Source organism: Littorina saxatilis, linkage group LG5 (genome assembly GCF_037325665.1).
Source record: "Littorina saxatilis isolate snail1 linkage group LG5, US_GU_Lsax_2.0, whole genome shotgun sequence".
NCBI classification, from domain to species: Eukaryota; Metazoa; Mollusca; class Gastropoda; order Littorinimorpha; family Littorinidae; genus Littorina; species Littorina saxatilis.
The window spans coordinates 63,632,560-63,642,559 of NC_090249.1; the positions used below are offsets into that span (position 1 = coordinate 63,632,560).

General features: G+C 48.5%; 1 protein-coding gene across 1 annotated transcript in view; it reads right to left on the reverse strand.

The window, feature by feature from the left end:
- The window catches only part of LOC138967845 (high mobility group nucleosome-binding domain-containing protein 5-like), a 31,982-nt gene that overhangs the window by 5,443 nt on the left and 16,539 nt on the right, over positions 1-10,000 (reverse strand). The gene's annotated exons all lie outside the window — the stretch shown is intronic.

The following is a 10,000-nucleotide window of genomic DNA, read 5'->3' on the forward strand; positions in this document are numbered from 1 at the left end:
GATCCTTCTGTAGGGAGTGAGATGTGTTCAGTTTGGATTAATTCATATCTGAAATGCAACCTGTCAATCAGGGCAATTAATTCATCAGCTGCATCCAGCGCACACGACGCAATCAGGGTCTTGGTCTAAGCAATCAGGGTCTTGGTCTAAGCAATCAGGGTCTTGGTCTAAGCAATCAGGGTCTTGGTCTAAGCAATCAGGGTCTTGGTCTAAGCAATCAGGGTCTTGGTCTAAACACGACGCAATCAGGGTCTTGGTCTAAGCAATCAGGGTCTTGGTCTAAGCAATCAGGGTCTTGGTCTAAGCAATCAGGGTCTTGGTCTAAGCAATCAGGGTCTTGGTCTAAGCAATCAGGGTCTTGGTCTAAACACGACGCAATCAGGGTCTTGGTCTAAGCAATCAGGGTCTTGGTCTAAGCAATCAGGGTCTTGGTCTAAGCAATCAGGGTCTTGGTCTAAGCAATCAGGGTCTTGGTCTAAGCAATCAGGGTCTTGGTCTAAGCAATCAGGGTCTTGGTCTAAGCAATCAGGGTTTTGGTCTAAGCAATCAGGGTCTTGGTCTAAGCAATCAGGGTCTTGGTCTAAGCAATCAGGGTCTTGGTCTAAGCAATCAGGGTCTTGGTCTAAGCAATCAGGGTCTTGGTCTAAGCCCATGGGAAAGCCTGGCCAGTTAACGGGACGGTCTCTGCCTTTATTTGTTAACCTGGCCAGTTAACGGGACGGTCTCTGCCTTTATTTGTTAACCTGGCCAGTTAACGGGACGGTCTCTGCCTTTATTTGTTAATCTGGCCAGTTAACGGGACGGTCTCTGCCTTTATTTGTTAACCTGGCCAGTTAACGGGACGGTCTCTGCCTTTATTTGTTAACCTGGCCAGTTAACGGGACGGTCTCTGCCTTTATTTGTTAACCTGGCCAGTTAACGGGACGGTCTCTGCCTTTATTTGTTAACCTGGCCAGTTAACGGGACGGTCTCTGCCTTTATTTGTTAATCTGGCCAGTTAACGGGACGGTCTCTGCCTTTATTTGTTAACCTGGCCAGTTAACGGGACGGTCTCTGCCTTTATTTGTTAACCTGGCCAGTTAACGGGACGGTCTCTGCCTTTATTTGTTAACCTGGCCAGTTAACGGGACGGTCTCTGCCTTTATTTGTTAACCTGGCCAGTTAACGGGACGGTCTCTGCCTTTATTTGTTAACCTGGCCAGTTAACGGGACGGTCTCTGCCTTTATTTGTTAATCTGGCCAGTTAACGGGACGGTCTCTGCCTTTATTTGTTAACCTGGCCAGTTAACGGGACGGTCTCTGCCTTTATTTGTTAACCTGGCCAGTTAACGGGACGGTCTCTGCCTTTATTTGTTAACCTGGCCAGTTAACGGGACGGTCTCTGCCTTTATTTGTTAACCTGGCCAGTTAACGGGACGGTCTCTGCCTTTATTTGTTAACCTGGCCAGTTAACGGGACGGTCTCTGCCTTTATTTGTTAACCTGGCCAGTTAACGGGACGGTCTCTGCCTTTATTTGTTAATCTGGCCAGTTAACGGGACGGTCTCTGCCTTTATTTGTTAACCTGGCCAGTTAACGGGACGGTCTCTGCCTTTATTTGTTAACCTGGCCAGTTAACGGGACGGTCTCTGCCTTTATTTGTTAATCTGGCCAGTTAACGGGACGGTCTCTGCCTTTATTTGTTAATCTGGCCAGTTAACGGGACGGTCTCTGCCTTTATTTGTTAACCTGGCCAGTTAACGGGACGGTCTCTGCCTTTATTTGTTAACCTGGCCAGTTAACGGGACGGTCTCTGCCTTTATTTGTTAACCTGGCCAGTTAACGGGACGGTCTCTGCCTTTATTTGTTAACCTGGCCAGTTAACGGGACGGTCTCTGCCTTTATTTGTTAATCTGGCCAGTTAACGGGACGGTCTCTGCCTTTATTTGTTAATCTGGCCAGTTAACGGGACGGTCTCTGCCTTTATTTGTTAATCTGGCCAGTTAACGGGACGGTCTCTGCCTTTATTTGTTAATCTGGCCAGTTAACGGGACGGTCTCTGCCTTTATTTGTTAATCTGGCCAGTTAACGGGACGGTCTCTGCCTTTATTTGTTAACCTGGCCAGTTAACGGGACGGTCTCTGCCTTTATTTGTTAACCTGGCCAGTTAACGGGACGGTCTCTGCCTTTATTTGTTAATCTGGAGACAAATACATTATTTGGTTTTTTTCACTGACAGTCCAGTTCTCCATCTCGCCCTGTACATGTCTGTGTTGTAGGTCAAGGTCAGCACTGTCTACTGTCACCACGTGCACCCGGCGTCAGAGGCCAGAAACTATAACTTTATAAGTAAGCAAGAGGTGTGTCAAAAACACGAATGGCTTAGTGGGTAAGACGTCGGCCTCCGATGCGGAAGGTGGAGTGTTCAAATCCCGGTGGCGGGTTAGTGGTGGAGGGTTAGTGGTGGAGGGTTAGTGGTGGAGGGTTAGTGGTGGCGGGTTAGTGGTGGGGGGTTAGTGGTGGAGGGTTAGTGGTGGAGGGTTAGTGGTGGCGGGTTAGTGGTGGAGGGTTAGTGGTGGAGGGTTAGTGGTGGCGGGTTAGTGGTGGGGGGTTAGTGGTGGAGGGTTAGTGGTGGAGGGTTAGTGGTGGCGGGTTAGTGGTGGAGGGTTAGTGGTGGAGGGTTAGTGGTGGAGGGTTAGTGGTGGACATTTTTCCGATCTTCCATGTCAACTTACGTGCAGACCTTTCAGTGCCTCATCCCCCTTCATGTGTACTGCAAGCTCTAGATCAAGTACTCACGGATTACACCCTGTAATCCTTCACACACACACACACACACACACACACACACACACACACACCCACACACACACACACACACACTGTGACACACACATACACACACACACACACACACACACACACACACACGCGCGCGCGCGCAAACGTATAACATAACAACCCTCATCGTTCATCACTTAATCACAACACGTCTTTGCTGTGCCGGCGTCACTAAATTCAGGATCATCACAAAACATTGCATTTCCCAAAAACGGAAAACTGCCTTACAGATTAACATTCTCGTGCAAGTTCAAATTGAAAATGCAGTACGTAGCTCGGTCTATAGCATAAGTAAACTTTGAAAAGTCAAGTGCAGTTGCCATTGAGTGTATGATGAAGCTATGGAGCTCACCAGACCACACGCATTAAGGGCTAGTGGCCGGAGGCTGCTCGGTATGGCTGGCTGCTGGCTTGCCTTGCTAATGAGGCCGGTGCTAAGTCTACTGTACACAATGTGACATTATCTATCTATCACACCCTGTCTGTATGGCGGCGCACTGTGTGACATTATCTATCTATCACACCCTGTCTGTATGACATTATCTATCTATCACACCCTGTCTGTATGGCGGCGCACAATGTGACATTATCTATCTATCACACCCTGTCTGTATGACATTATCTATCTATCACACCCTGTCTGTATGACATTATCTATCTATCACACCCTGTCTGTATGACATTATCTATCTATCACACCCTGTCTGTATGGCGGCGCACAATCAAGCTCGCTCGTTCTGCGTCAGTTGTGCACTTTTCTATTCACCCAATTTGTTCTACGTCAGTTGTGCACTTTTCTATTCACCCAATTTGTTCTACGTCAGTTGTGCACTTTTCTATTCACCCAATTTGTTCTGCGTCAGTTGTGCACTTTTCTATTCACCCAATTTGTTCTGCGTCAGTTGTGCACTTTTCTATTCACCCAATTTGTTCTGCGTCAGTTGTGCACTTTTCTATTCACCCAATTTGTTCTGCGTCAGTTGTGCACTTTTCTATTCATTCAATTTGTTCTGCGTCAGTTGTGCACTTTTCTATTCACCCAATTTGTTCTGCGTCAGTTGTGCACTTTTCTATTCACCCAATTTGTTCTGCGTCAGTTGTGCACTTTTCTATTCACCCAATTTGTTCTGCGTCAGTTGTGCACTTTTCTATTCACCCAATTTGTTCTGCGTCAGTTGTGCACTTTTCTATTCACCCAATTTGTTCTGCACAAAACTTTATACTTGGTTGGCCCCGTTGTGTGACGATAGGGATGCTCGACCTATCCCTACCCCCTCCCCCCCCTCCCCTCCCTTCTCTCTGCACCCTTCCCCACCCTGCTCATCCTGCCCTCATTTTACATTTAGACACACCGACCTGTTGCCCTCTCCTTTCTCTTGCCTCGTTAGTTCTGTGCAAGCTGCCACCCGTTTAACTGCCACCCGTTTAACTGCGGGGTGAGACAGTTTGAGCCGAGAGGGTGTTGACGCCAGCGCTTTGTCAGAAACATGGATGTGTGCCTTCACCTCTTCTAGGCTTGGCAGGGGGAGGGAACTTCTTGCAGTAGTCGTCGGGGAGGAGAGGGGGGGGGGGGGGTGAGAACAACAAATAACTTGTGTACGATTATTGGGTATCCTTTACGTGCCGTTGGCCATCATGATTGCGGGGTCCTGATTTGGCCTATTATGGTCCGCTGGACCCGAAAAGCAACAGCTAACTAACATCATGATTGCGGGGTCCTGATTTGGCCTATTATGGTCCGCTGGACCCGAAAAGCAACAGCTAACTAACATCATGATTGCACGTGTGAGATTGTCGTTGGTGTTACGAGTTCGTGCGTTAAGTTGATTGTTTTGCACCGCCATGTTGTTGTTTTAATGCAATCGTAATTAAATCAAGGGAGTGGTGAAGGCGTGATGGTGGCCTGGGGGGGGGGGGGGGGTCAAAAGGTGCGGGAGCATATTCACCACCCTATTACTTGTATATAGTTAATAATCTGATCATCACTACTTTTCTCATTAATTTAGAGCAGGATTTGATCGTCACTATCCACTATCGTTGTTCTAATAATATAGTTAAGGATTTGATCGTCAATGTTCCTCTAAATTGCTGCCATACGTCACGTGCCAACCGGCATAACGGGCAATAAGTAAGTAAGGAAGTTTTTCTCAATATTGTTCGATATAGTTCGATATAATAAGGCTTACAGTGTGATCGTCAATATTGTACGATATAGTTCGATATAATAAGGCTTACAGTGTGATCGTCAATATTGTTCGATATAGTTCGATATAGTAAGGCTTTGAATGACCACAAGTTAAGTTGGGGCCCGGCGTGTTTGTAGCCGCGCAAGAGCTTGCCTCGACAGTGACAGTGTGGGAGTCAGGGCGAGTCCTGTCCAAAGCTCGATAGTGACACTGTGGGAGTCAGGGCGAGTCCTGTCCAAAGCTCGACAGTGACACTGTGGGAGTCAGGGCGAGTCCTGTCCAAAGCTTGACAGTGACACTGTGGGAGTCAGGCGAGTCCTGTCCAAAGCTTGACAGTGACACTGTGGGAGTCAGGGCGAGTCCTGTCCAAAGCTTGACAGTGACACTGTGGGAGTCAGGGCGAGTCCTGTCCAAAGCTTCACAGTGACACTGTGGGAGTCAGGGCGAGTCCTGTCCAAAGCTTGACAGTGACACTGTAGGAGTCAGGGCGAGTCCTCCTGTCCAAAGCTTGACAGTGACAGTGTGGGAGTCAGGGCGAGTCCTGTCCAAAGCTTGACAGTGACAGTGTGGGAGTCAGGGCGAGTCCTGTCCAAAGCTCGACAGTGACAGTGTGAGAGTCAGGGCGAGTCCTGTCCAAAGCTCGACAGTGACACTGTGGGAGTCAGGGCGAGTCCTGTCCAAAGCTCGACAGTGACAGTGTGAGAGTCAGGGCGAGTCCTGTCCAAAGCTTGACAGTGACACTGTGGGAGTCAGGGCGAGTCCTGTCCAAAGCGATGCACGTAACCAAGTCAAGCCTTGAGCTTAGAGATATATTTATTTTTTATTTATTAAGGAGATTTCTATAGCGCATAACTAAAAGCACTATATTTGCCACCCGCAAAACTTAATGACACAATTGTTATCTCCTGCAGTGACAAGATTGATGAGAATGGCCGAGAGTTGGGATCTGGTACCGCTCACTCTGTGGTACCGTCATGTGTTGAGGTTCCTGCTGGTGCTTGACGTTGCCACGATGTCTCACAGAGACAGCGAAATGCGAGCACCGTTTGGTCACCCAACTGACCAACGTTTAGAGTGGTCATTATAGGTTCAGTGGTGTACATACTTGATTAGGCTTGTAGGAGACGCTGGAACGAGGAGAGAGAAACACAGAGACGATTTGGCTTGTAGGAGACGCTGGAACGAGGAGAGAGAAACACAGAGACGATTTGGCTTGTAGGGGACGCTGGGACGAGGAGAGAGAAACACAGAGACGATTTGGTTTGTAGGGGACGCTGGGACGAGGAGAGAGAAACACAGAGACGATTTGGTTTGTAGGGGACCCTGGAACGAGGAGAGAGAAACACAGAGACGATTTGGCTTGTAGGGGACGCTGGGACGAGGAGAGAGAAACACAGAGACGATTTGGTTTGTAGGAGACGCTGGGACGAGGAGAGAGAAACACAGAGACGATTTGGTTTGTAGGGGACGCTGGGACGAGGAGAGAGAAACACAGAGACGATTTGGCTTGTAGGAGACGCTGGGACGATAGAGAGAGAAACACAGAGACGATTTGGTTTGTAGGGGACGCTGGGACGAGGAGAGAGAAACACAGAGACGATTTGGTTTGTAGGGGACGCTGGGACGAGGAGAGAGAAACACAGAGACGATTGTAGGAGACGCTGGAACGAGGAGAGAGAAACACAGAGACGATTTGGTTTGTAGGGGACGCTGGGACGAGGAGAGAGAAACACAGAGACGATTTGGTTTGTAGGGGACGCTGGGACGAGGAGAGAGAAACACAGAGACGATTTGGTTTGTAGGTTGGATGGACGTACAGGGTGTGTGAGTTTGTTTGTTTGTTTGTTTGTTTGCTTAACGCCCAGCCGACCACGAAGGGCCATATCAGGGCGGTGCTGCTTTGACATATAACGTGCGCCACACACAAGACAGAAGTCGTAGCACAGGCTTCATGTCTCACCCAGTCACATTATTCTGACACCGGACCAACCAGTCCTAGCACTAACCCCATAATGCCAGACGCCAGGCGGAGCAGCCACTAGATTGCCAATTTTAATGTCTTAGGTATGACCCGGCCGGGGTTCGAACACACAACCTCCCGATCACGGGGCGGACGCCTTACCACTAGGCCAACCGTGCCGGTCGGGTGTGTGAGTGGGACCAATTCACCAACATACAGATAGACAGGCAGTGTGTGTGTGTGTGTGTGTGTGTCAGTGTGTGTGTGTGTGTGTGTGTGTGTGTGTGTGTGTGTGTCAGTGTGTGTGTGTGTGTGTGTGTGTTCCCCTTTTAGTAATGTTTAGTGTTAGAGCTAGTGGCTGCACAGGAGATGAAGGAGAGTAGGGAGAAGTTGACGACGGACTTACGGGCTGAGCAAGGGCCATGCTAACAGAGACTGTAGAGAGAGTGTGTACAACTTGGCCGTGGAGGGGACTAGACCACGTGACGTGTGGGAAGACCCAAGTAGGAAGAGACGCTTCAACAGAAAAGCAACGAACAAAAATGAGAGGGGGGGGGGGAGAGAAAGACAGTGAGGGAGAGAGAGTGAGCGGGAGAGACAATGACAGTGACAATGACAATGACAATGACAATTCTTTATTTTTCGAGGGTAACACGAAAAAGCATAGATATGCTTTTTGCTTCTGGCCCTCGCCCTATAGAGGGACTAATCTACTTTTACTACTACTACTGAACAAAATCCTTACAAAGAGAGACAGAGACAGAGAATAGAAAGAGAGAGAATAGAACACAGAGAGAGAGCGAGAAAGAGCAGAGAGAGAGAAGAGAGGGAGAGATAATAGAAGGAAGAGAGATAGAGAATATAGAGAAAGATAATAGAGAGGGAAGGCAGAGAGAGATTAGAGGATAGAGAGCGAGAGAGAGAAGAGACCAAGAGCAGAGAGAGAGAAGAGAAAGAGCGAGACACTAGAAAGGGAAGAGAGAGCAATAGCAGAGAAAAGAGAGCACAGAGAGGGAGAGAGAGAGAGAAGAGAAAGAGAGAAGATAGAGAGAGAGAGAGAAGATAGAGAGAGAGACGATAGCAGAGAGAGAGAGAAGATAGAGAGAGAGAGAAGAGAAAGAGAGAAGATAGAGAGAGAGACGATAGCAGAGAGAGAGAGAAGATAGAGAGAGAGAAGAGAAAGAGAGAAGATAGAGAGAGAGAGAAGAGAGAGAGAGCAGAGAGAGAGAAGATAAGAGAGAGAGAGAAAGCAGAGAGAGAGAAGATAGAGACAGTTAGGCAACCAAGCAGCGCATCTTCACAGACAGACCGACAGACAGACCGACAGACAGACCGACAGACAGACAGACCGACAGACAGACCGACAGACAGACCGACAGACAGAAGGACAGTCAGGTATTGCTACTGGCCAGTAACTGCTAGACATAGCTCAGCCCAGATAGATCAACACTATATATGGTCTTGTAATGGCTAAACTGAATGAACAACCGATCCGACACACAGTCAGACACTGGCAAGGACAACCAAGTATTCACAGTTAACTACAAGCCGATTGCCTTCCTGAGGAACAAATTCACCGTTTGTATTCATAAACCGTAGATATACCCTTCCTATCATAAACCGTAGATATACCCTTCCTATCATAAAACCTCTTTTCGGGCTTGGACGAGCGGAAAACGAGCAGAGAATACTCGCATAGAAAAAGGGGGAGGCGGGAGCCGTCATATACCTGTGTGGTGTCAAACCCTGAAGGGAACAAGCCAGAGAGAGATAGAGAGAGAGAGGGGGGTGGGTGGGGGGGGGGGTTGGGGGTGAAGGAATGTCAACGAGAAAAAGCGGATTGAGAGAGAGATTGGTTTTCAATCCTTGGCTGAAGGTCACACATGCTCGCACGACCCCGCACACTGACAAACACCGCGGACACACACACACACGCCGTTAGCATTCCGCCGAAGGCCGACCCTCTCTTCGTAGACAGGTGAGGAGGTGTGGGCATCAGTGGGACCCGCCGTGTGAAAGTTTGAGTTGGGATCATACCCTCTCTTTGTCTTCACGAAGCCCCCTTTAAGGGCAGGAGCTACCTCTCTGTGTCTTCACGAAGCCCCCCTTTAAATACACACTCAATGTTCGTGGATTGTTTGCGGGGACAAAAAATCTGTTTTGCCAAAATCAAAGGCTCAGAGGGTTAGGTGGAAAAAATAAGACAACAACGAAATAAGACATTTCCCCTGATCACACACACACACACACACACACGCGCGCGCGCGCGCGACACACTGACACACACACACACACACACACACACACACACACACACACACACACACACACACACACACGCGCGCGCGCTAGGGACTAAAATAACCAAATAAGCAGTTGATTTGTGCGTCTTACAAGCTTTAAAGACAGACTCAAGAGGAACAGGAAACGAACAAGCTTTAAAGACAGACTCAAGAGGAACAGGAAACGAACACGTTTTAAAGACCTGTAAACTTTTACAGAAACGAAAGTTGGTTCTGAAATACTTCCACTTTTACAGGAAGTCGGCACTTGAGGTATCCCGGTCAGGGAGAAATGGATTGAGGTATCCCGGTCAGGGAGAAATGGATTGAGGTATCCCAGTCAGGGAGAAATGGATTGAGGTATCCCGGTCAGGGAGAAATGGATTGAGGTATCCCAGTCAGGGAGAAATGGATTGTGGTAGCACTTCATTTCACTCTGGGAGAGCAGTGGGAATGTATGGTAGCACTTCATTTCACTCTGGGAGAGCAGTGGGAATGTATGGTAGCACTTCATTTCACTCTGGGAGAGCAGTGGGAATGTATGGTAGCACTTCATTTCACTCTGGGAGAGCAGTGGGAATGTATGGTAGCACTTCATTTCACTCTGGGAGAGCAGTGGGAATGTATGGTAGCACTTCATTTCACTCTGGGAGAGCAGTGGGAATGTATGGTAGCACTTCATTTCACTCTGGGAGAGCAGTGGGAATGTATGGTAGCACTTCATTTCACTCTGGGAGAGCAGTGGGGATGTAT